Genomic DNA, 25,932 nt, shown 5'->3' with positions numbered 1-25,932 from the left:
TGGTTGTAGTCACTGTGTAAATCATGTTCTTGGTTCCACTTACTTCAAAAAGCTAAGTCCTGAGCTTCCCTCTTTGGGGTCAGGCCACCCCTCCCCGGCCAATAGAAGTCTATAGCAGGAGTTCCTATGACAGAGATCTGGGATGTCACTCCTCTACCCAGAATCCACCAGTGCCTCTTCATAGCTTACAGAATAAATGACGGCTTTCCTCAGGCTAGAGTTTAAAACCTTCCACCTGCTTTTCTAGCCTCTTGTTTCATACAAACCATGAATTGCAGACAAAAAGGATTACATACTGCTCCTAAATGCCACATTCCATGCCTGGCTTCCATGCACCCCCACAAGCTCCTGTCAGGAATTCCCTTGCTCATCCCTGTCTTTCAACAACAGGGTTCAACCCCCAAGTGCCTCCCACTACAGGAATCCTCCTCTGATCCCATTCATTAGTACTAGGTCATGCATCACTTTTGCTTTTACTCCACCAGAGGGCGGAATCAGAACCAATGGATGGAAAATACAAAGGGGCAAATTGAAGTTTGAGACAAGAAAATATTCAATTAGGAATAGCAAATTGGAATGGACTGTATAGGGAGGCAGGGAATTTACTGAAGGTATTCAGAGCATTACTTATAGGGTATGATGGAGAGAAGCTTGTGGTAGACTCAAGTTGGACTAGATGACTTCTGATCAGAGAATTAGAGCTATGAAAGACCCCTTAAGTTTATGAATGAGGAAAATAGCACTCAGAGAGGTTAAGTGATTTGTCCAAGGTCACAGAGCTTGTATCATTCTGAGGCAGGATTTGAACTCAGGTCTTCCTAACTCCAAATCCCAAGCTCTGTCCACTGTGCCACTTAGGGCCCTTCCAATTCATAAATCTTTTTTTCTGAAAAACAAATTAGCTGCTATGTTTTAGATTGTTTTGCCACAGTTTTATCCACTTTATCACAATCTCAACCTTATGAAAGCCAAGCATTTGAAGAACTACAACTGAAGAAAATTTTTATGGATTAAAATATGCTTGAAAATTAATCTATGCTTACATTCTTTCATAAATTATTGGAAAGCTTGGTTTCATCATCAATTTTCCATCACTTAAAAAGTAATGACTTATTGAATTCCCCCTTAACGTTGTCCAGACAGTGAGTCATGGCTTTGTATAGGGAGAAGATTGCTAAGTGACTTTTCCAGTAATTGTTACCAGACTTTTGACAGAAATGATCGTCCCATGAAGAATGGATGACCTAGTTCACAATGGTGTGGAATTCATTTGTCAACAGACTCCAATTTCAATGAATATGTTACCACCAAGGTATTTTAGATCTGAGCTTTGATTCCATGAGAATGTCTTCTACTTTATTTCCTTTCTTTTTAAATATTGTCTATCTTTTGTAATCCCTTCCTGATAGGAGAACATTTCTTACTGTAGGAAGATGGTGCCCATTGTCTACTTCATGGAAGGAGTTGTTGAATGTCCCCTTAGCTAAGGACTGTTGTAATGATGATGAATTGATAACATGTTGAATTCATTTCAATGCAACAAGCATTATGAAGTTCCCATTATATGCCAAGAACTATTCTAGGCTTTAAAGATACAAACACCCAAGTGAAGCAATCCCTGCCCTCAAGGAACTTACATTCTAACCAGGAGGCAAGAAATCATGAATATAGAGTTAAATACAAACTATATAGAAAATAACATTGAGATAATGCAGTGAATAGAGCAGCAAGTTGAGAGTCAGGAAGACTCATCTTTATGAGTTCAAATCTGGCCTCAGGTACTTATTACTGTATGACCCTGGACAAGTCACTTAACCCTGTTTGCCTCAGTTTCCTCACCTGTAAAATGAGCTGGAAAAGTAAATGCCAAACCATATCTTTGCCAAGAAAACCCCAAAATGGGGTCATGAAGAGTCAGACATGACTGAAGAACAATATATACAGAACAACTGCCACCAGCAACTAGGATAAAGGGCATGTAATCAGGGAAGGCTACTTATAAGAGGAAGCATTTGAGCAGAGCTTTGACAGAAAATAAGGTTTCTATGGGTTTGAGATAAAGCAGGGAGGGGGAGCCTATGCAAAGACACAGAGACAAGAGCTTCAAATTCCCACAAGAGGAAGAGTAAGATTGATTTTGTTGGAATACAGAGTGAGGGAAGTAGAGTGAGAGAAGTGTGCCAGACCTAGGAAGGACTATCAATGCCCAACAGAGGACTTTATTTTGGATCCTAGTACCAAATAGGAGTCACTGGAATTTCTCAAACTGGGGAGTGAGTTAGTCATGTGCTTTAGGAATGTAAATTTGGCATATGTTTGGAAGATGGATTGGAATGGGGAGAAACCAAAGAGAACACCAGTTATGAAGCTATTATAATAATCCAGGCAAAAGGCAAGGAGGGCCTGAACTAAATGAGTGGAGGCAAGGAGAAAGATGCAAAGTATATTGTGGAATTAGAATTGATAAGATTCTCCTGGAGGTGGAAGAGGAATGCATTGAGGTAGCAAACCTTGGAGATTGGAAGTATGGTAGTATCTTCAACCAATGTAGAAGAGTTCAGAAAGGTTAGATTTGTGGGGAAAGCTGATGATTTCCATTTCAGACTTGGGGAGTTTGAACTACCTTTGGGGCATCTGATTCCAAATATATAATTAGCCATTGGAAAAGTGGGACTGTAGCTCAGGAGAGAGATTAGGGATGAGTACTTAGACCTGGGAATTGTTTGCAGAGATTATTATTAGAGCCATAAAAGCAGAGAGTGTGTGTAGAAATTACAGAAGAGAAGGCTTGAAGCCTTGGGGTATATCCATCCAAAGGAAATGAGCCTCATTTTTCCATAACCACCAAACAATAAGAACAATGGGATCTTCTAATCTCTACTAAGTGGCCCAATGAACAAAGTATGAGACCTGGCTCAGGCTGACCTGAGTTCAAATCCTACCTCAGGATTTGAACTTACTAGCTGTGTAACCCTGGACAAGTCAATTAGCCTCTGTTTGCCTCAGTTTCCTTCTCTGTACAATGAAGCCAATAGTAGCACCTTCATCCCAAGGTTATTGTGAAGACCAAATGAGGTAATACTTGTAGGGCATTTTGCAAAACTTAAGGCATTATGTTGTTGTTGTTGTTGAGCTAGTGCCTGAAGCCAGAGTCAAACCCAGGTGTCTCAACTGGGAAATCTCCCTCTACCAAGGTAGGTTGGTAAACTCTCTGCAACTTCTAGTCTTAGAGCTGCCTGGAATGCTGAGTGGCCAGAAAACCTAGGAGTAACCCAGGATCACACAACTAATTTGAACCCAGGTTTCCCTGGCTTTGAGATCAGTGCTCCATCCATTATGCCACACTGCCTCTAACATCTAAGCAGGTAGTAAAAACTAATGTCCTCATTTTACAGACAAAGAAATTGAGGCTCAAAGTGATTAAGTGACTGGTCCAAGGCCACCCAGTGAGAGTTGGTGGCAGGGTTCCAATCCAGGCCTCCTGCTTTTCTTTTAGTCCTTCTATTTATACCATACTGGCTCTCTGAAGAGAAAGTTGATGCTCATTCTGCCTCCTTCTGGCCCACCAGAATCATTGCCTTTCCCAGAAGAGATGAGAGAAGAAAGACTATGTCATCACTATCTGGATGGAATTCCCACCTGCTTGCTTCTCTCAAAGGTTGGACATTCACTGTCATAAAGGGAGGGGCAAGGCTCAGGCACTCCTTGCCATTGCCTGGTAAAATTGAGGGACTTACAAATCCAGGCCTGATGCTGCAGCAGCTCACTCCAAGACCCAGCAAGGATCTCAGTTCCTACTCTCTGGCTAAGTGCCCAGTGCCTCGGCTACCCACTCAGAGAAGTAACCCTATGGAGCCTACTAAGAAGGTATGGAATAACACATACCCTAAAGGGCCCCCCACACAAATAAGATGATAGACTTTTGGAGAGAGGGAAGGGGAGAGAGAGGAGAGAAATTTGGAACTCAAAATCTTAGAGAAAAAAAAAGAATTTTAAAAATGATCTTTACAAGTAATTGGAAAGGGGCAGCTGGGTGGTCCAGTGGATAGAGCACTGCCCTGGATTCAGGAGGACCTGAGTTCAAATCCAGCTTCAGACATTTGATACTTACTAGCTGTGTGACCCTGGGCAAGTCACTTAACCCCAATTGCCTCACTTAAAAAAAAAAAAAGAACAAGTAGTTGGAAAAAATAAAATACTATTAACAACAACAAAAAAAAAAAGATGATAGACTTTTGAAATCTCCAAGTATGCCCATAAACAATGATATCAGAGGTCCTTAGAAATCAACTGGCCCATGTTTTCAGAATTCAAAATAAAAGCTATCCAGAGTCACATGAAACAATCCTTTAAAATCACTATTAGGGGCAGCTAGATGGCGCAGTGGATAGAGCACCGGCCCTGGAGTCAGGAGTACCTGAGTTCAAATCCAGCCTCAGACACTTAACACTTACTAGCTGTGTGACCCTGGGCAAGTCACTTAACCCCAATTGCCTCACTAAAAAAAAAAAAAAAAAAAGAAAAAAGAAAATCACTATTAACTAGAGAAATGCAAACTAAAACAAATCTGAGGTACCACCTTACACATATCAGATTTGCTAACATGACAGAAAAGGAAAATGACAAATGCTGGAGGGCATGTGGAAAAATTAGGACACTAGCACATTGTTGGTGGAGTTGTGAACTAATCCAACCATTCTAGAAAACAATTTGGAACTATTCCCAAAGGGCTATATAACAGAGTACACCCTTTGACCCAGTAATACTACTACCAATACCAAGTAATACCAATGAGGCAAAAAAACAAAACAAAACAGGAAAAGGACCTATGTGTACAAAAATATTCATGGTAGCTGTTTTTGTTTTTGTGAGGCAATTGGGGTTAAGTGACTTGCCCAGGGTCACAAACCTAGTAAGTGTTAAGTGTCTAGGCTGGATTTGAACTCAGGTCCTTCTGAATCCAGGGCCGGTACTCTATCCACTGTACCACCTAGCTGCCCCGGTAGCTGTTTTAATGATGACAAAGAATTAGAAATTGACAGGAGAGCAATCAATTGAAGAATGGCTGAACAAATTGTAGAGGCAGCTAGGTGGCGCAGTGGATAGTGCACCAGCCCTGGAGTCAGGAGTGCCTGGGTTCAAATTCAGCCTCAGACACATAACACTTACTAGCTGTGTGACCCTGGGCAAGTCACTTAACCCCAATTGCCTCACTAAAAAAACAAAAAACAAACAAAAACAAACAAAAACAAGTTGTGGCATGTGATTGTGATGGAAAACTACTGGGCTATAAGAAATGGTGAGGATGGTTTCAGAAAAACATGGCAAGACCCATTCAAAGTGAAATGAACAGAACCAGGAAAACATTGTACACAGTAACAGCATTATTGTAATGATAGTCAACTGTAAATGACTTGACTACTCTCTAATCAAATCAATGATCCAAGACAATCCCAAAGGGCCCATGATGAAAAATACTATCCAGTTCCAGAGAGAGAACTGATGAACTATGAGTGAAGATTATTTCACTTTATTTTTCTTTGGGGGTTTTTGTGTATGTGCATGTTTTTCCTTTTGCAATGTGGCTAATATGGAAATACATTTTGCATGATTTCATATGTATAATCAATATATCGCTTGCCTTCTCAAGAAATGGGAGAGGGTGAGAGGGAGGGAAAGAATTCAGAACTCAACATTTTCAAAAATAAATATTTTAAAAATTTAAATATACTTGGGAAATATTTCTTGAATGGAATAAATATATTCTTTTTTGGTTAATTTTTTTTCTTTTTTTGGTGAGACAATTGGGGTTAAGTGACTTGCCCAGGGTCACACAGCTAGTAAGTGTTAAGTGTCTGAGGTCAGATTTGAACTCAGGTCCTCCTGACTCCAGGGCCAGTGCTCTATCCACTGTGCCACCTAGCTGCCCCGAATAAATATATTCTTAAAAAGAAAAATAAATCACCTGGCCCAGAACCCCCTTCTCTGATTCTCTGGATTTACCCACCATACCTCAATTGCCTCCTTGCTCCTCTCCTGCAGGCCCTGCCGCTCTTTGGAGAGTTGACTCCTTCCAGAGGCTCCATTCAGGAACGCCCAGACCTGCTCTCCCTGACTCTCCAAACCACAGGCACTATCGCACCCCCACCGCACCTTTTCAGCCTCCCCTTGAGGTGTTGTCTTCCCCCATTCGAGTATAAGCTCTATTTTGGACTGAGTGCCTTCTGAGGTCCCTTCAGGTGCTATCTCTATATTTGTCTATATGAGCTTGGGTGAGTCACAGCACCTCTGTGTCTTGATTTCCTCTTCTGTAAAATGAGTAGAGAAGCATGGTTGAACTAGATAAATTCTAAGATCCCTCCTAGCCCTGACTCTATGACCCTGTGATCTACAGAGCCGTCCATCTGCCTCAGCCCCAGATTCTTGGACCATCATTCTGAAAGGGTTGCAACCATCTGGTGTTTTCCTCTCATTTCAGAACGAAGGGCATAATACCGTTTTTCCCAGTAAAAGCTGGGTTTTACTTCCCCTACATTTCTACTGCACAGAGGCAAACTTGCCAGTGGGCTGTGGAAAGGACATAGTGAAAGCCAGTTCCTCCCTTGGTGGAAAGAAGGAAACTCCCTGGGGAGATCACTAAGTCAGAGCCTCTGCCAGTCCTTAAAACAGACACCAGTCTCTGTAGCAGCATCTGGGGAAACTTAACCAAAACACCTCTCTGAGCAAGACCAGGGTCCAGAAGGAAGGCCATTATAGCAAGGCACACGTAAGGCAGGCACAGCCTGTGAAGTTGGCAGCACAAGCATCTGGCAAATGGGGGAAATGAGGCTGAAAGGGGACATGACACAGTCAGGGTCACACAGTCTCCAAGGGTCTGAAGCATTACTTGAGCTCAGTTCTTCCAACACTGGTGACTGTGGCATGACGCTGTCCAAATTACATCTCTTAATATCATTTCAGTTGTCTGTTGTTTGTCCTTTGTTCTTGAAGAGGACCGTGACATCAGGAGGTGATGTCATGACTTGCACTGAATTGGATTTAAGTCAGGAAGAGCTGGACAAAGTCACCAGCCTCACTCTCTCCTCCAGAACCATCTGGGTGCAGTGGCAAGTTATACATCAGGAGGACTGGAGATGGCACCAGATGTTTTAAGGCAATTGTGGGGTGGGGGGTTAAGTGACTTGCCCAGGGTCACACAGCTAGTAAGTATCTGAGGTGAGACTTGAACTCAAGCCCTCCCAACTTCAGGGCCAGTGCTCTAGCCACTCTACCACCTAGCTGCCCCCCCCCTCATCTGTCAGATGGGTTTGATAATACCTCAGCAGGCTGTGGGAGGTAAGTACTTCTCCCACCTTCAAGTGCCCATCAGACTGAACTTTACAAGACAGGGACTGTCCCTAGCTGGCACATAGAAGGCCCTTAATAAATGTGAGCTGACTGACTGATTCTATTAAAATATGAGTTAATGTGATTGCCACCTTTACCGTGGACTCTCATATTATACACACATTTAACTTCGACAGAGAAAGGAAGAAATTGGTCCAATTGAGACATGTCAGAGTTCTCTGACCTTTGACAATGATTAGACTTCAGGTCAAGAGAGACCTCGGTTTGAAATCTGGGCTCTGTCTTACTATCTATGAGAACCTCGATCTCCTCATGTGCAAGATGGGGATCATAACAGCGAGTATTAACAAAGCACTTCACAAACATTCCATCATTTTATCTTTTTCCTGGAAGGCGGGTGGAGAGGGTAGAGTAGCTAAAGCACTGAGTTTTGCTCCCTTTGTGACCTTGGATGAGTCATTTTACGCTTTGGCTGCATTATCTGTAAAATGAGGCAGTCGGATTTGATGATGCTCTGTCTTAAAGATTCCCAAACTTCTGCCTTATCTGATGATGACAGTGATAATAGCAAACTGGCATCTATCTAGCATTTTTAAGTGATGTAAAATGCAAATCATCTTACAGACAGAATATTTCATATGACCTTGAACTCCATGATTTATCTTTACCAGCAGCAGGCAGAGTTCTCTGTACACAGCTGTTGCTTAATAACTGTCTATTGGACATTAATGAATAAATAATGCCATGCCATTCAGGTGACCCTATGTTCTTGCAGACTTTGCGACAGCAGGCAAGGGGGCAGGGTAAGCTCTGCCAAACCTTGCCTGGCTTGACCCACTGTGTGTAAGCTGTCACCAGCCTCAATGAAACTGGAAACCCAGCCCAGCTGCACTCAAGGAGGCTCAACATCCAAGGTAGCCACCATAAGAAGACTTTTTTTAGACACAACTGACTGTCACAAAGAGATTGTCTTCTCAGGCTTGGAAGGAACATAATGAAAATAATCTATGCCTCAGGAATCTCACCTGCCGGGGTCCCTGCCTAGGCCTGGTTTCTATTGTCTCCGTCCACACCTTGATGACTCTATGGCCAGTTCTTTCCCTCACCTCTCACCTCCCCAGATCTTGTCACTTCATCTACCTCATGCTCTATCAGCCCAGCTCCTTGAGAAATGTGGCCTCAGTGACCGGAAATCCAGACACACTCAATAAAATGATGGTCTATTAGTGTAATGAAATACCATGATACAATTAAGATGGAAAAGTGTTGACAATACATAAAATATGCATGGAAAAACCTTTATTAAATATTACAAAGTAAAAACAAGACAGAGCCAGAAGGAAAGAGCAAACACGCATGACTCAAGTGAAGGGACAAACGTCGTAAAATTAGGGCGTTAGATGCCCTGGATTCACACACACACATACATACACACACATATATGTACATATACATATATGCAATCATTATCCTTGTTTCACAAATGAGGGAAGTGAGGCAGACAGAAGTTAAGTGACTTGCGCAGAATCACACAGCTGCTCATTGTCTGAGGACACAACTGAACTCAAGTCTTCCTGACTTCAGGCCCCTCTGTCCACAGCACCACATTTTTTCCCCCTCAATTTATTTCTAGAAAACAAAACAAATGTGTTGATGAGATCTTCATGGAGTATTATTCATCATAGTGATATTTAGTTTTGAGCAACACTTTTGAAAATGGGAGAGTGCTTTAATTTTACAAAAAAGAAAGGAAACATTCATAAAGGCAAATGATGACAGAGTTTAATAGAACAAGAGTATTATTTATTCTTGATGTGAAACCCCAGGAATTACTTGACTGAAGTAGAGCTTTTTAATCTGTCCAGATCATTAAAATACAGATGGTTCAATACCATTTTGCCAGGAATTCATTTGGCAGGATCTTAGATCGACATTTTAAACATAGGTAGTTACATATTTTAAATTATTTTTTTAAATTAAATTAATTAAAATGTTGAAATGGAGTATTTAAACATAAGTAGTTCAAAGCAAGTTAAACTGGTTTTACTGCTATATAATATCAAGGTTTAAAGGCAGCTCGGTGTCCAGGAGATAGAATACCCACATTCGAGTCAGGAAGACCTGAGTTCAAATCCCACCTGAGATACTTATCAATTGTATGCCTATAGCAAGTCATTTAAACTGTCTGCCTCAGTTTCCTCATCTGCAAAATGTAGTCATAATAGTGCCTATGTCCCAGGATTGTGGTGAGGATAAAAATGATGTAATATTTGTAAAGCTGTTATATTACTAAGTTAATAATAAATCATTTTTAAATCTCCAAAAAAGCCATCTGTGTATGAGATTAGTGGTTTCTCATTTAATCCTCTTTTTTTCTGCTTTGTATGTGAAACTGTTCTTTTGTGTATTTAGTTCAGAATTTTGAGAAATGTATTTATTTTTACTTAAATACAGAAAAAGATTTCCAAAGGGTAACTAAGAACTGTCCCCTTTCTGTGGTCCTAAAAAACCACACGGGGTATCTAAAAGCAAAGGCTCTCACTGTCTGCACAAGCTGTCTTCACTAGCCAAGGTCATTTTTAGGAAGCGAACATCACTTAGAAAATCTCCTCCATTAAGAATGAGCTCATTTTACTTACAGATGCCATTCATTAGAACATTCTCCATTAGAAGTGACATTTCAGACAGCAACCGCTGTGCTAACATCTGACTTCTCCAGAAAGGTCACCAACTCAGATGGCATCTTCGAGTAAATAAACTCCTCCTGATGGAGCAGGTCATTAAACTAAGAATCTCATTATCCTACTTGGAAAACTTCACACAGATGACAACTGCCCCCTTGGACATTGTAAAGAAAAAATTGGGTGTCACCTGGAATCTTTCAGGAAATGTGACCTCACATCATCTTTAAAGGATGTCACAAACCAGATTTCTCATGACAATAGATAGGCCAATATTGTGCATTCAATTTCACCCCATGGAAGTTGTTGCAATATCCAGAATATAGGCAAGAAAAAATAAATCAATCAGCTTTAATTTCCATTTTTAAAATATTTTTTAAAATCTTCTCCAATATTACTCCAATTAGAAAAGTTAAAATATAAAATTTAAGTTATTGAGCTAAAAGAGGACTAGAGAGATTGCTTCAGTCCTGGTGGGAGATGCTACCACACCTAAATCCTTCCAGAGTAACTAGGATCCACAGAATATTTAAAGACTTTGAGGAGAAAGTCAATAGCCCTTAATTTAAGGTTTATATTCGTTAACCATTTTAACTTAACCTATTCTCAATCAGGACATTTTTGAGCTGAGTTCTGTATCCTCATGGGTAGAGCGCTGGGCCTGGAGCCAAAAGTCTCATTTTCCTGAGTTCGAATTTAGCCTCAGATACTTCCCAGCTGTGTAACCCTGGGTAAGCCACTTAACCCTGTTTGCCTCAGTTTCCTCATCTGTAAAATGAGCTGAGAAGGAAATGGCAAAACACTCTGCTAAGAAAACCCCAAATGGGGCCACAAAGAGTCAGAAAGACCGAACAACAAAATAACTTTTAAAATGAACTGTTAAGTGGCCTACAAGTGTCTCATTTCATCCCAATATTGAACTCAAGTGAGGCACACAAAACAGCAATCTGGTTCCCATGCAACAATGATAACTTAGAATCATTGATGCTGTTCATTTCATATCATATTTACAACTGAGGAACTTAGAGTCTCATTTCCAAATCCTCATATCCACAGGAGACAGAGATAATCATGTATTCTTATTCATGGTTAATAGTAAGTCAGAGAGGTTAGATCAATTGAAAAATACCTTTTAGCAAGTCCCTAGCTGAGTGGGACCTGCCCTGGCCATGACTTGCAAGCATCAAACTGCTATGTAAAGTCTACCTCTCACTAGATTAAATTTTATTACTAAGACTATAATTATTGTCATATATGTAATGTTAAATGTAGGTATATAATAATTAGATATATTGATGGTCTAACAATTACTTCTATTATTTAAAAAACACATTAAAAAGTGTATCCTTCCAGTTGACATATATCTGAAAGGAATAGTGGAGTCAAATGGAAATTCATATTTTCCCTTAAATCCTCTGGCTTCCTTTAGTCCCAGTTAAAATCCCATCTCCTACAAGATGATTTTCCCCCACCCCGCCTTTCTTCTGTTGATTACCTCTTGTTTATCCTGTCTGTATCTTGTTTGTCCATAATTGTTTGCATGTTGTCTCAAGGTCTCTGTGAAGAACTTTGGGAATCGATAGGGAGACATGGGAGACACTGGCACAGGACTGCCCAGGATGGTGTGTCTGAGTCAAAGAAGACACTGAGTTCAAAAGAAATGTGAGATACACAAATTTAGACATCTCAGCTCCAAATGTTCGTGTGGACTATTTGTACCCAACTGTGGTAGAGCCTTCTGAGCTCATATTGATTTGATCAAGTACAGTTGACACACTATACCTGGTCCCCAACATACTGATGTTATGTTGGTCCTCTTCAAGCACAAAGGACAACAACCAATCGACCAACCAGCATGTTGTCTTTCCTGTTAAACTGTGAGTTACTTGAGGAAAGGGACCATATCGCCAGGGGGGTTAGGACAGTGCCTGGCATATAGTAGGCATTTAATAAATGTTTGACTGGAAGGGATGGGAGGGAGTCTATTTTTTCTCCATTTCCTTGGCCCTCCTAATAAACTCCCTAGCTAGATGTCTACATCACTCACTGTAAAAGGGAAGAATAATTTACATTTACGTATTCAGCTTTGGAAGCCACAGTATTCCCCACTGTCATTGCATCATGTTTTAGACGGTAATCTCCATCTTGCTTCCAAGTCTTGGGGCCCCAGCATTTCTCACTGACAACACAAAGCCCTCTACCATTACTATAAACAAGAGCAAATATAGTTCCATTGTTATCAATAAACAGCTGTTGTTGGGGCGGCTAGGTGGCGCAGTGGATAAAGCACCGGCCCTGGATTCAGGAATACCTGAGTTCAAATCCGGCCTCAGACACTTAACACATACTAGCTGTGTGACCCTGGGCAAGTCACTTAACCCCAATTGCCTCACTAAAAAAAATAAATAAAATAAAATAAATAAACAGTTGTTTGCCCATCATTCTCTAAGAGGATCATGACATTGGAGAGATATCATGACTTGCAGTGAATTGCATTTAATCGAGAGAGGGCTATATAAGGTCACCAACCTTACTCTCTCCTCCAGAGCCTTCTGGGTCCAGTGGCAAGATAGACATCAGGATGACTAGAGATGGCCCCAGATGTTTAGGGCAACTGGGGTTAGGTGACTTGCCCAGGGTCACACAGCTAGGAGGTGTCTGAGGCAAGATTTGATCTGAGCCCCCCCCAGTTTCCACTGTGCCACGTAGCAATATCTTCCAACAAAGCTTAAGGACCCTGGAAGATGCAGCCTGAAAAGAGCTGCACTTCAGATTTTCTTAATTTGAGTAAAGAGACTAATGACCATGTTCATTGACATCTTTTTATTTGGTTTTCTGGGGCTGTTTTTAATTTTTTGTCTCTGAACACCAAACCTGACCAGTTTAGCTGAACAGGAGAGAGCAGTCTAATGTTTTCCAGAACACATGAATTACATCACTTGAACTCTGGGTAATTTATAGTGAGAAAGCAAGCCCCAAATATATATATATATATATATATATATATATATATATATATACACACACACACATACACATATGCATATATATACACATGCATATATATCTATATATATATCTATATATATATATATCTATGGCTGAGCCAACAACTTTCTTTCTTTCAAATATTGAAGTGGATCAGTATTTTATCATCTAGAAGGTTCTTAGTTTGATAAAGGGGAAGGTAAGAAAGATGTCTAGAATTCTTCTGAAGGCAAATGGAATATTAAAAAGATTTGTTTTCACACTAATTTATAATGACGACTAAAAAGCAGCTAAACCCATGCCAGATATTATTTCTAGTTGCCGTGCTTCCCATTGACAGTCTCCTAATGGTATTTTGGTGACATTGAGCCTGTGCTGACATAAGAGGAAATTAATCAAGGCCTTCAAAGGAAAGAGAGCTAAGATTTCAGGTGGTCTTTCCATTAGCCTCCTAAGCAAACCAATGGATAAGCCCATTTGTTTAGACACCAGCAGGGGACCTGCCTACCTCAGCCAGTTCATTTCATCCTCCTTGCCTGTACTCCTTCCTGGTTCTCAGCAATATTCCATTAATTGAAGGGATTAAGGAATGGTGCTCAATCTATAATATCTCATATTAACCTTTAGAGTATTTACCAGTATCTTCACAAATGTTTCTACCTAATACATGAATGATTAAGCTTCTGTTACTTGTGTTTGCTATGGTTGGCTAGTGAACAAGATACCCTGGATACCTTGGCAACAAGGTCATCTCTAAGGAGACCATTGATTGGAGAGGAGAGAGGTTGGAGTACATGGAGCGGGGAGGAGCTCACAGGAACCTACAGGATAGCTTGCAATTTTCAGTCATTATTCTTGCTCACTAGGTTGCTGAGCTCAGTTCACTGTAAATACCCAGCAGCAAAACCTTACTCCAAGGGCCCTTGTTAGGACAATGCCTACCAAGGGATTAAGGAAGGCTTCCAGTGCAGGGGGTGAGATTCGAGTTGAGTTTTAAAAGCATGGTAGAAAATTCTATCATCAAAGAGCGGGGAGGGGGAGGAGGGAGGTACTGCCCCTCACTGATATTCATCACTGGGGGAGTGCTCTAGTCTGCTCCAAATGTGTTGTCCCCACTAAGACCCCAGGGGGGCTGGAGGTAATCTTTCCTCTGAGAAATCACTGCTAGTGGTGGCCAGAACCATAGTCAGAAGGGAGACCAAACTTAGATAACTGGGGCATGGACAGAGAGGCAGTGGTGGATTGTGTAGTCTTAAACCTGAGGTAGGGAAAACCTGATTATTAATAATAACAATAACAACAATAAATAGCATTTATAAAGTATTTAAAGATTTGCAAAGTGTTTGACTTATGTTATCTTTAAATTTCATCCCTTGCTGTTGTTCAGTCACGTTTGACTCTTCATCAAACACTGGAGGGGTTGGCCATTTCCTTCTCCAGCTCATTCTACAGACCAAGAAACTGAGGCAAACAGGGTGTGAGGGCCAAAATTTGATATACAGAGAATTATTTGGATGACTCGCCTTAATATTGAGATCTCAGAAATGAGGGACCTTTTAGGTTCACCCTCCCCTCTGAACTGCCCTTTTTAGATATTTCTCCCAGGCCAATAAGAAAGGAGCCTCTAAGCTTTAGTTCACAAAAGGATCAGATTTTATTACTTGGGAATTAATTAAACAACAAAGGTGAAACTAATAAAAATCAAGGATAAGGAAATAGGAAAATAGAAATACAGATAAATACTCTTAACTCTAAACTTAACCTATTTAATCCTCAGACCGGTTCCAATTAAGCTAGTTCAAAGGAGTTTAGGATTTTCCATAATTAACTCACCCACACCTGGACCACCAGAAAGAAAAAAAAAAAAAAACAGCCGCCTGAGACAGAGGGCTCGAGCCACCACCTCAAGGGTAGAAGAAGAGCCCACCAGATTGCTAGCATTCTGGAAGAACTCTCTGCCTCCTTTCAGGGAGCATAAAATTTTTCCTCCCCCAGAAGGGGAGCTCTTTTAAAAAACTGCCTATGGAGAGTTCTCCTTCTGACCTCAGTAGCATACATAACCTCAGAGCAGGCCAGGTGTGGCCCCTCCCAAATGAGTCAGCTAAAAACTGCAATATTAATCTTTACCACAAATAATTTTTACCACAAGGGCTAAGTGACTTTCCCAGGGTCATATGGCTAGTATGTGTCTGAGGCCAGATTTGACCTTGGGAAAATGAGTCTTCTCGACTCAAATACTGGCATTCTATCCACTGTGCCATCTAGGTACCTAGCCCTGGTCTCCATAAGTAAGCTCTCTGAGACTCAGTCTCTTCTTCTGTCAAATGACAAGGATGCTAGCTGGCAGGGATGATGTATGCCAGGCACATTCCAAGTGGAGAGATGCTGTTGAAATGTCAGTTCTTATTATGATCCAGCAGTGGCAGAAACATGAACATGCCTGCCAGAACAGGAATGGTTTTCCAAGTGAGGCCATAAAAGGAACCGGGGAGAGATGGGATCAAGGGCACAGGTGATGGAGTCAAATGACAAATAAGCAAAGAGCCTCTGGAAGGCAGAGGAGGAGTACTCAGGGTACATTAGTTCATGTACAAACAAAAGCAACCAACAACATTTTTTTTTAAAAAGGGAGAGAGGGGGAGGGGGGGAGAGAGAGGGAGGGAGGGAGGGAGGGAGGGAGGGAGGGAGGGAGGGAGGGAGGGAGGGAGGGAGGGAGGGAGGGAGGGAGGGAGGAAGGAAGGAAGGAAGGAAGGAAGGAAGGAAGGAAGGAAGGAAGGAAGGAAGGAAGGAAGGAAGGAAGGAAGGAAGGAAGGAAGGAAGGAAGGAAGGAAGGAAGGAAGGAAGGAAGGAAGGAAGGAAGGAAGGAAGGAAGGAAGGAAGGAAGGAAGGAAGGAAGGAAGGAAGGAAGGAAGGAAGGAAGGAAGGAAGGAAGGAAGGAAGGAAGGAAGGAAGGAAGGAAGGAAGGAAGGAAGGAAGGAAGGAAGGAAGGAAGGAAGGAAGGAAGGAAGGAAGGAAGGAAGGAAGGAAGGAAGGAAGGAAGGAAGGAAGGAAGGAAGGAAGGAAGGAAGGAAGGAAGGAAGGAAGGAAGGAAGGAAACATCCCCATGAGAGCTTTTCCTCTGAGCCAGAGTGAGAGGAGACGGTTTTGGCTGGCTGGGAAGGAGAGAAGTGTGGAGGCTGGGAGTTGGTGAAGCTGCTTGTGGAAGAAGGGGGTTCAGCTTTGGCATGAAGGTTGTCTCAGCCTCCCTCACTCTGGAGCTCCCCAGCTGCCTCCTCCCTCCTCCCCTCCCCACCTTCCAGCTCTGTGCCATCATCCAATCAGGTTAGGCATGGCTCCTAGAATGGGAGGGTCAACCGACTCCCTTTGGCTCCCTCCCGGCCACCATCCCAGGGAGTTTCTACCCAATACTGCTTCCTCCCTGGCCACCATTCCCCTATAAATGCCATCTCTCCAATTAGAATGGAAGCTCTTTGAAGGCAGGGACTGTCTGCTTTTGTATTTTGTTTCCTCATCCCCCTGACACTTAAGCACGATTTTTTTTCCCCCTTCGATTACTCGGGTGCTGTGGCTGAAAGCATGCTTTTTGTTTGTTTGTTTGGTGGGGCAAGGGAGTTAAGTGACTTGCCCAAGGTCCCACAGCCAGCAAGTATCAAGTGTCTGAGGCGGGACCCGAACTCAGATACTCCTGAATCCAGGGGCGGTGCTCTATCCACTACACCGCGTAGCTGCCCCTGAAAGCGTGCTTTTAATAAGTACTTGCTGACTTTATTTCCCCCAGCCCTCCAAACAGAATCCCGACTTGAGAATTCAGCACCTCTCCCATTCTCTTCTCCCTGGCAAGATCCCCTTTGGCAGCCAAGGGTGAGGAAGATGCCAGCTGTGTCTGATGTGTCCAAAGCCCAGCGCCAGTTAAATAAAGAGAGAACAGAGGTGACAGGTTGCCACAGGAGGGCAGTGGGCAGAAGACAGGGAGGGCTTTGTGTGCAGGTTCTGAATCAGTACTCAATTAAATTAGTCCCCACATCTCTGGGACTTCAACACCCTCTTGGAGTTTCTGCCTTAGTGCTGCCACTGGTTGCTGGGAGGGTGGGTTCCACCAGCCAGAACCAATAGAGAAGGGTTTCAAACCAGCAAGCTCACAGTTACCTGCCCAGACCACCTCCACCCAGATGGCCTGCTACTGTGGAGAGGGCTGGAAAGTGGGGCTTTATGTTGGGCACACCCACTCTGAGCGCAGGGCCTGGCTCTCTCTTTTCAGGCATCCCTCAAGGAGTAACCTCAGACTGAGCCTCCTCGAACCTTTGTGCCTCTCCTACCACAAAATACCCATGGGGCTTTGGTGTAGATCACAGTGGACCTCTTCACTCACTAGGGCTCCAGAAAGGTGATTCCCCTAGAGGGCACACGGCACAGGCCAGAAGGAAAACTCTCTTCCCAGGAGGATCCCAAAGAACTCGAAGCTCAGTCCACCCCCACCTCATACATGCCCTTTGACCTTGATGACTTTGGTCCATGGCCAACCCCATAACTGCTTACTGAACAGCAGTGACTCAGCCCCTCTCTGCATGTGTTCTCCTCCTCTCTGGTCTCCTCCCTCATTCCTGTCCAGAGGAAGAGGGAACCCTATGCATTCCTGAGGCACATCCCTTTACCCTGGAGGACCCCTCCTCTTGGCTCCTCAGAAGTCAGTGACTCCCTTACCAACATCTCTCTGTGGTCCTTCTTAAATACTCACTGATAATAATAATAGCAATGATAATAATGGTGTGATTAATAGGGGTGAAATACAGCCACCTATAGTCAAAGTTTGCCACACCTTTTTAGATACACCAGTGCTGGCATTTATTATGCCCATGTTACAGGTGAGGAAACAGTCTTCCGGCATATGTGCCTGGCCTCAGCCCTTCTTCACGAAGTGCAATCCTGGCTCTCCTTGGACTGGGAAGACCAGGCCTCCTCTCCTGGGGCATTCTAGAGGCCCCAGGGGTTCCCTGTTGGCATCAGGCTCCAATACAACCTGCTGTCCCTTCCACTGAAGGCCCTTCAGAGTCCAGCCTCCCTGATTTGGGCTGCCAGCTTCCACAGAGACTGTCCAAACCTCAGGATTCTCCCATGAGGAGCTTCTCATTCTGGCCAGTAAGCACAGGGTGCACCTCAGGCCCTGTCCCTTTATGGGTAACTTTCTAGAATGACACACCATCTGGTCCTACCCCCCCCACACACACACACACCTTCTTTCGGCTCTGGCAGACAGTCTCTGCATCTCCTTCTTCAACTCTCCTGGATGTCATCCAAGATTCTTCTCTGACTGAAATCACAGCCTCTACCATGGGGCAGCAGGGCAAGACAAGGCCTGGGCCTGCCCCCAACAAGAAGGTCTGGAGCAGGACTGCAGGTGGCCTGTGATGGAGGGAGGCCTCAGGGGAGAGGGACGGGAGAACAAGGCAGGGTTGCACTGCCCATGGGGCTGTATAGAGAGAGAAGCCTTCCCAGGAGCAGGAGAACCAGGGACTGTCCTGGCAGGCCCTGTGCCCTAAGCCCCCTTCAACCCCACCCCACCACATACACATACAGGACTGAACGAGCAGGGAGGATGGACACTAGTAAAGGAGACTGCCTGGGCTTTGGGGATTGCCGGGGGTTTGTGTCTGGGGTGGGCTCTAGGTGTGAGGGGGAGGGGAGGGGGCCTAGGAATGGAGCCTAAGGCTTCTGGCTTTCAGATGATAAGACTGCATTACCTGGGGTTTGCTAAGCGGTTAAACCAGCATACCTTTAACCGGAAGGTCTACATTCGAGTCCCTTCTCCAACCGCTGCTGGATTTTAGGATTTTGGTTTTGGTTTCTGGGCCTGGGCCGGAAGATTTCAGCGTCTGGCAGCAGAGGCTGAAACTGCCTTTGGGTCTGAGAACCCACCCGCCACTTTCCACTGCCAGATCTCGCGGAGAGCCCTGCTTGGCCTTTGCCCATGAACAGCTTTCCGAGGGTCTTTGCCAGCCAGAAGAGGCTTCCCCCGCCCCCTCCGCCCCCCACACTACCCTGCCAAGGGCGCCTAAGACACGACCTTGCCTTTTGGGGAAGGGGCAGGCACCGTTCTACTCGAACTTGCTTTGTCCTCAGCCAGGTCGTCTAATCAGGGCCCGAGCCGAGGGTCGGAAAGTTCAGAGCGCCCGGGGGATGGGGAGGAGGCTTGGGGATCGGGCAGACGGGGAGGGACCGGGCAGCCGGGGAGGGTCGGAAACCTCACTCCCTCCCGTCACTTGGGTCCGCTCCAAGCAGCTGGGGGCCCAGGAAGCTCCTCTGGGCTCAGTGGACAGTGATGTCCGCAGAAAACCCACCCAAAGGCAGCAATCCGGTGGGAGGAGAGGCTCCCAGCCCAGGGCCATAGAGGCCCCCGGCCCCGCCTCAGGGGCACCCGCTGGACTCCCTGGGCAGGGCCCCGGGTACAGATGCTTGGGCAAACCCTGGAGCCTCTCGATGTCTTGGCTTCCTCAGCTGTCCAATCCGTGCAGAAGGGCGGATCCGGACCCCCCAGCCCCGCTCAGGGTCCGGTGATGGGCCCCGCGGCTCCGGGAGGCTCGGCCAGACATTCCCGGCCCTGCGGCCCCGGGCTACCTGCCGAGCGAACAAAAGTCTGGCGGGTCCACGGACCATCTGGCACTGGGAAGTGTTCTGCTGAAAGGTGGAAGAACTTGCAAGCACCCAGAAAGGTTTGCGGCTTGTCTCCACAGTGGGGATGAGTACCCGACTTCTGACACAACGAGGTAAATTAGGTAGCCGCAGAACAAAAGCTTGGGGCAGGAAACAACCACGAAGGGATTCGAACCCTCAATCTTCTGATCCGAAGTCAGACGCCTTATCCATTAGGCCACGTGGTCATCACACACGTCAGCCAGCACTTGACCCACAGGAGACCGGCAGTGATTGCTGCTACCACCTGAAAGAAAATAGGCGCCTAGTTCGCCCAGCTCCGGAAAGAGTTTCCAACCACACCCCGTTCGACCCCCACGGCCTGGGCTACGAGCCCCGGCCACGGACCACAAAACAAACCAGCCCTGCCCTCACATAGCTTCCCTTCTACTGAGACGCACCGGGACACGCCCTCACATAGATCGAAAGACCAAGTCCTCACAAAGTCCTTCCCCCACGGAGGGAGCCAGCAAAAGCCTCCTGGGCCAACTGGGACCTCGGCTGGCCTTCCAAGGAACCTAAGGATGCCCTCAGGGCAAAGGGGGGGAGGGGTTGCATTCTGACCTGGGGGGGCAGCCTGGCCAGAGGTGTGGAGGCAAGAATACAACAGATAGACCAATGGGGCTTGCGCCGAGAGGCAAGGGAGAGAGACTTTCCGTTCAATCCATTCTCCAGTCACCTGCCAAAGTGATCTACCTAAAACTCAGCTCTGACCACATCACCCTCCTCAATCACTCTATGGCTCCCTATTATCTCCAGGATCCAATAAAAAGTCCTGTTGGCTATTCAAAGCCCTTCATAATTGCCCCTCCTCACTCCCTCCGGTCACTTGGGTCCGGAGGGGCAGGGTAGTGGGGGGGGGGCGGAGGGGGCGGGGGAAGCCTCATCAGGCTGGCAAAGACCCTCGGAAAGCACCCCCCCATCCTGCTCTTATACTTGCCCCACCCAAGTGCCCGGTATTCAGTGACCCAGGTCTTCCTGCTGCTCCTCAGCCCATTGCATCCCCACAGTTTTGATGCCTCATAGCGGAGTTGAAGGAGGATGGAGAGCACCTGTAACCCAAAGTTTCATGGTTCAAAACTCTCCTCGACCAGGAGTTGTGCGGGAACCATGCTGGGCCACCCTATAAAAGTCAGGGATGGGGCGGCTAGGTGGCGCAGTGAATAAAGCACCGGCCCTGGATTCAGGAGTATCGGGCTCAGACAATTGACAATTAACTAGCTGTGTGACCCTGGGCAAGTCACTTAACCCTCATTGCCCTGCCAAAAAAACAAAAACAAAAAAGTCATGGACAAGGAAGTAAACCACTGCCTGGAAGCTGGAGACTGGAGTTGGCAGAAGAGGGATCCAAGGTCAGATTGCGTGGGTTAGAACCCTTCCCTAGTGCTTAGGGAGACAGGGATGCTCATTCAGTTTTCAAACCCAAAGCCTGATCCATTAGCCCTCAGGTCTCTGTGGTCTCTGCCTCACTTGGCAAATGGAATACAACCCATTTAAACAGCTAAAACAGCATGATTTAGCTCCATTGATTGACATGACTTGAGGGGTGGTCTTAGAGAAGGCAGTTTAGGTGCTTCTTCCCCAGGCTAAACAGAAGAATCAATGTGTATTCCTTTTGTCCACCTGAGCTCGTCCCTGGCAGGGCTGAACTACACTTTCTGGGGTGAGGGGTAGAGAGCAGCTGAAACCAATGTCTGGGTTTCTCCTAGAAATACATTATTAATAATTATTTTCTCATACTTTTGATATGGTGGGAAAATGGAGTATGGGTTGGGGTTGGGGTTCTTGGGAATTCCTCTTTAAAGAATTACACCCTCTTGCACACAAAACTTAGTTAGAACAAGGTGATAGTTTATTTAGGAGCAAGGGAAGGGAAGGGTGGGGGGAGGGAAACCATGAAAGAAATCCTTGGACTTTTCATGGGGAGATTTGGCATAAAGCACATGGCTCAGAGGTACCAAATCTCCTCGAACAGGAGACTGGAAGGTACTTTTATAGAGGCCTGATGGGGGTGGACCATCTACCTGTGGAAAGTTCCTTTAATGAAGGTGGACCATCCCCCACTGGTGGTAGCTGGGGGAATTGGGTGAGGAGTGGAGGACCATCCCCCACTAGTAGTGACTAGAGGAATTGGGTGAGGGGTGGCTACGGATCCCTCTTCAGGACACAAAGGACGCAGCCACACCCAAACTTATCTCCCCAGGGTAAGGGAGACCAGAATGAAGGGTAGGAATCCCAAGCTAGCTCAGTCCGATTTGGTTCCTCTAGGCGTTATCTGTCCTCTGGTTTAGTTTCTCAAGGAGAAGATCCTCGGTGTGCCCCAGAGAAATTCTGGGGTGCTCTGCGCCCCATGACACTTTTAAGCTCTTCTTCATTCTACCTTTCCGGTCTTCCTACACCTGAATTCCCTCCACAAACTCTAGGATGCGGTGTCACAGGCTTCCTTACAGTTCCTTGCATGAGACACTCCATATCCTTCCTTCCTTCCTTCCTTCCTTCCTTCCTTCCTTCCTTCCTTCCTTCCTTCCTTCCTTCCTTCCTTCCTTCCTTCCTTCCTTCCTTCCTTCCTTCCTTCCTTCCTTCCTTCCTTCCTTCCTTCCTTCCTTCCTTCCTTCCTTCCTTCCTTCCTTCCTTCCTTCCTTCCTTCCTTCCTTCCTTCCTTCCTTCCTTCCTTCCTTCCTTCCTTCCTTCCTTCCTTCCTTCCTTCCTTCCTTCCTTCCTTCCTTCCTTCCTTCCTTCCTCCCTTCCTCCCTTCCTCCCTTCCTCCCTTCCTCCCTTCCTCCCTTCCTCCCTTCCTCCCTTCCTCCCTTCCTCCCTTCCTCCCTTCCTCCCTTCCTCCCTTCCTCCCTTCCTCCCTTCCTCCCTTCCTCCCTTCCTCCCTTCCTCCCTTCCTCCCTTCCTCCCTTCCTCCCTTCCTCCCTTCCTCCCTTCCTCCCTTCCTCCCTTCCTCCCTCCATCCATCCCTCCATCCATCCCTCCATCCATCCCTCCATCCATCCCTCCATCCATCCCTCCATCCATCCATCCCTTCCCTCCCTCCCACTGACCACATCAGGAATCATACCCTTATCTCTGAGTGCTCTGCCCAAAGGAATATAAACTTTGATCCCTGAAACCTTGAAAGATATCTTGGAGTTTAGGGGCTAGATTTCTTTTTTTAAGAAGCATGCCTTGTGGGGAGGGGGGGCAGCTAGGTGGTGCAGTGGATAAAGTACCAGCCCTGGGTTCAGGAGGACTTGAGTTCAAATGTGGCCTTAAACACTTGACCCTTACTAGCTGTGTGACTCTAGGCAAGTCACTTAACCCTCATTGCCCCGCAAAAAAAAAAAAAAGAAGAAGAAGAAGAAGAAAGAAAGAAAGAAGAGCCATGCCTTAAACCCAAATTACTTTGACTCTCATTGACTGGTCAACAATAGGTTTCAGCCCAAAGCTCTCTGGGCATTGTTTGGGGTTTGACGTCTCAGAATGAGTGTAAAGAGCAATTGTTTCTGTTTTGGCCAGAAACCCTGAGGGTCTTCCCCTCCCAAATTGATTTTTTTTTTTTACTAGATAAAAGAGGGCTTTCTTTGCCAGATCTCTTACCTAGACTTCATCATTGAATGGGAGTTGCCTCAGATAAACTGAAGCCTGGGAATGACCTTAGTTTTAAAAAGACCAAAGCTTTGCAATGCAGTCATCCTGATGGATATGTTGCCACTGGACCCCATTGGTTCTGGAGGAGAGAGTGAGGCTGGTGACTTGGCACAGACTTTCTTCACTTGAACCCAATTTACTTGCACCTCCTCGATGTCATGGATACTGTCACGGGAAAAAGGTGGGGGTCCTTAGGTATTCATCAATAAAGAGTTACACTCTCACACACAGTCCAATTAAGATTAAAATGGTATTTTATTTATCACTAGAGAAAGTGACCGAGGAGTAAATCAAAGACTTCACCCCCAGAAAGAAGGTGGATTAGAAACATGTTCCTCCCAGAACAGAAGGAAGGCAAAAGCTTTTGTAGAGGAAAAATGGGGTGGTCACTTGAAAACTGGAAAGTTCCCTTTTGGGGGTGGGCTGGGGAAAGCTTGAATGCTTGTCATATTCCAGAGAGTGGAGGGCGATGTTTTTGAAAGAATAGTTCTGATCTTAAGAGTTCTCCCTGTCTTCTACCTCTGGTCTGGTAGTAGCCACACCTAACTGACCTTCCTGATAGAGAATTTTGTCTCCCCTTACTTCTTCAGTGTGTCTGTCCTGATTTCTAGTTGGCAAATCTAAACTTTAACAATCCCTTGATTCTCGATATGTCTGTCCTGTTATCTGGTCATCTTTGGTTTTGCTTTTCACAGAAGAAACTTCTTCTGATTTACCCTGAGCCCCACATCAGATCTTCTTTGAGAATGAAGGACAAAGAACAATCATATCTGGAATACTTTTTCCACATGCATCGTGGTACAGTGGGTGTGTACTGAGCACATAACCCAAAGGTCAGTGTATTAAAACGCCCTCTGTTAGCTTGGGCATCTTGGAACCTTGTGGGAGCAGGCAGCCTGCTACACTAGAGTCAGAGACAAGAGGGAGGAGTGAGGGAAGGTTAGAAATGACAGGAAATTGACAATGACCAAAAGTGGTCCAATGGGTAGAAAGAATATTGAAATGACGTTTGGAGGCCCTATGTCCCAAGTAGGTACGGACTACTCTTCTAGGTCTCTTGGACAACTCACTAGGTCCTCCTCTTTCTCTTCAACCTCAGAGCCTCATCTGTGAATTGTTGGGCTTGGATCATATTAACCTTCCTAGGGGCTACAGAGCAGAGGGGCCCAATCAAAGGGTGCTATGCTCACAGCCCAACATTAGGCCCATTACACTGCCTGCTCTTGGCTATCTACCTTGGGAGCCTTGCTGACACACTCTCACCCTGCCAGAGAACAGTCACCCTCAGTAGGAAGAGGCTGGCAGAAACATCAGGAGTAATGTAACATAAGATACAGGGAGAAACACTCATAAAGAGAGGTAGAGCCAACATGGCAGGAGAAAAGCCACGACTCACCTGAGCTCTCCCCCAGACTCCTCAAAATACCTTCGCATAATGCTGTAAGAGTTCCTGGAGCAGCAGAATCCACAAAAGGACTGGGTGAAATCATTTTCCAGCCAAAGACAAATTACAAGTTTGGCAGGAAATATCTGTTGTACCCCAGTGAGAGTGGAGCACAGTCCAGACCAGGACAAGCCTGGTCCCAACAAACCAGGAGGAGGCCTCGGGAACCTCGGAATCAATAGCAGCAGAGGCTACTTGTGCAGTTCTCATCCCACAGACAGTAAGGGGTTTAACAACTGGTCAGAAGGAGATCACAGGGGTCTCTTTCCTAGCACTGAGGCAGAACTCTGTTGCTTTGTCCATACTCAGATCTGAATCAAAGTCCTTGGATGGCAGTCCCAGGGTGAGGAGGAATGCTAGCGCACTGGAGCTTGCAGCCTCAGCAGAGCAGGGACCCTCATCACATTTCCAGGGCAGAAGAGTATACTTGGGCTTTCTCACAGACCAGAGCAGAGGCAATGAGATTAGCAAACCACCTTGGAAGAACCGAAGACTTGCTGGTCCCTAGAAGTATCGCTGAAAACAGCTGCACAAAACCCCAGAAGCTTGGGACAGTGCACCCTCCACCGTGGAAGTAGAGCTCTGCTTTAAGGGAGTTAAAAATTGAGAAATGCATAAAATGAAGAAAAGTGCTCCCTTGGAGGATTATTCTATTCAGGCCCTGCTTTTCTCCAATGCCCCAAGCAGAGGCTCAGCCTCCCTCCCCCAAAAGGAGTCCTGCTCCTACAACCCCAAAACCCAGACCAATGCATCCTGAAGTCACCATCTCCCCTGAGGCTAGGATGATTCCAAGTGGCTTCAGCAATAATACTAAAGGAAGGCAAAACAAAAAACAAAAAAAGACTAAAGGAAAGGTCAGGAGGACTCTCTGACATCCTCAGTTCCAATCCAGCAAGGCTTGTCCCAAGCTCCTGGGTACAAAGAAGCTGCCTGGTAGCCTGGGCAGGTGCCAAGCTTGGGTCAGCCACACTCAGGCCCTGTTCTCTTGGAACTTACCCTCTGTCAGTGAGGGAGGATACAGATGCGGCCAATCACTTACCTGCCAGGTCTGACCCCCTGAGTGGAATGGAAGGAACACTGGGCCTGAGGGAGCAGAAACCTTGTCTTCTAGCCCTGATTCTGACCTGGCCAAATCCCTGAGCCCCCTTGGTC

General features: G+C 45.5%; 1 long non-coding RNA gene and 1 other non-coding gene across 2 annotated transcripts; both read right to left on the bottom strand.

Moving 5' to 3' along the window:
* Nucleotides 1-8,644: 8,644 nt before the first annotated feature.
* LOC122730510 lies at nucleotides 8,645-18,489 on the bottom strand. Its single transcript, XR_006353514.1, has 3 exons — nucleotides 18,248-18,489; nucleotides 11,524-11,673; nucleotides 8,645-8,976 (listed from the first exon to the last, which is right to left on the bottom strand). It is a non-coding gene; the product is annotated as an uncharacterized LOC122730510 (long non-coding RNA).
* A 1,329-nt stretch (nucleotides 18,490-19,818) lies between these two features.
* TRNAR-UCG lies at nucleotides 19,819-19,891 on the bottom strand. The gene has a single exon. It is a non-coding gene; the product is annotated as a tRNA-Arg (tRNA).
* Nucleotides 19,892-25,932: the final 6,041 nt, after the last annotated feature.

The sequence above is a fragment of the Dromiciops gliroides genome, chromosome 6 (genome assembly GCF_019393635.1).
Source record: "Dromiciops gliroides isolate mDroGli1 chromosome 6, mDroGli1.pri, whole genome shotgun sequence".
NCBI lineage: Eukaryota > Metazoa > Chordata > Mammalia > Microbiotheria > Microbiotheriidae > Dromiciops > Dromiciops gliroides.
Note: the sequence above shows the minus strand (reverse complement) of the source record. Positions and strands in the feature narration are given on the sequence as shown.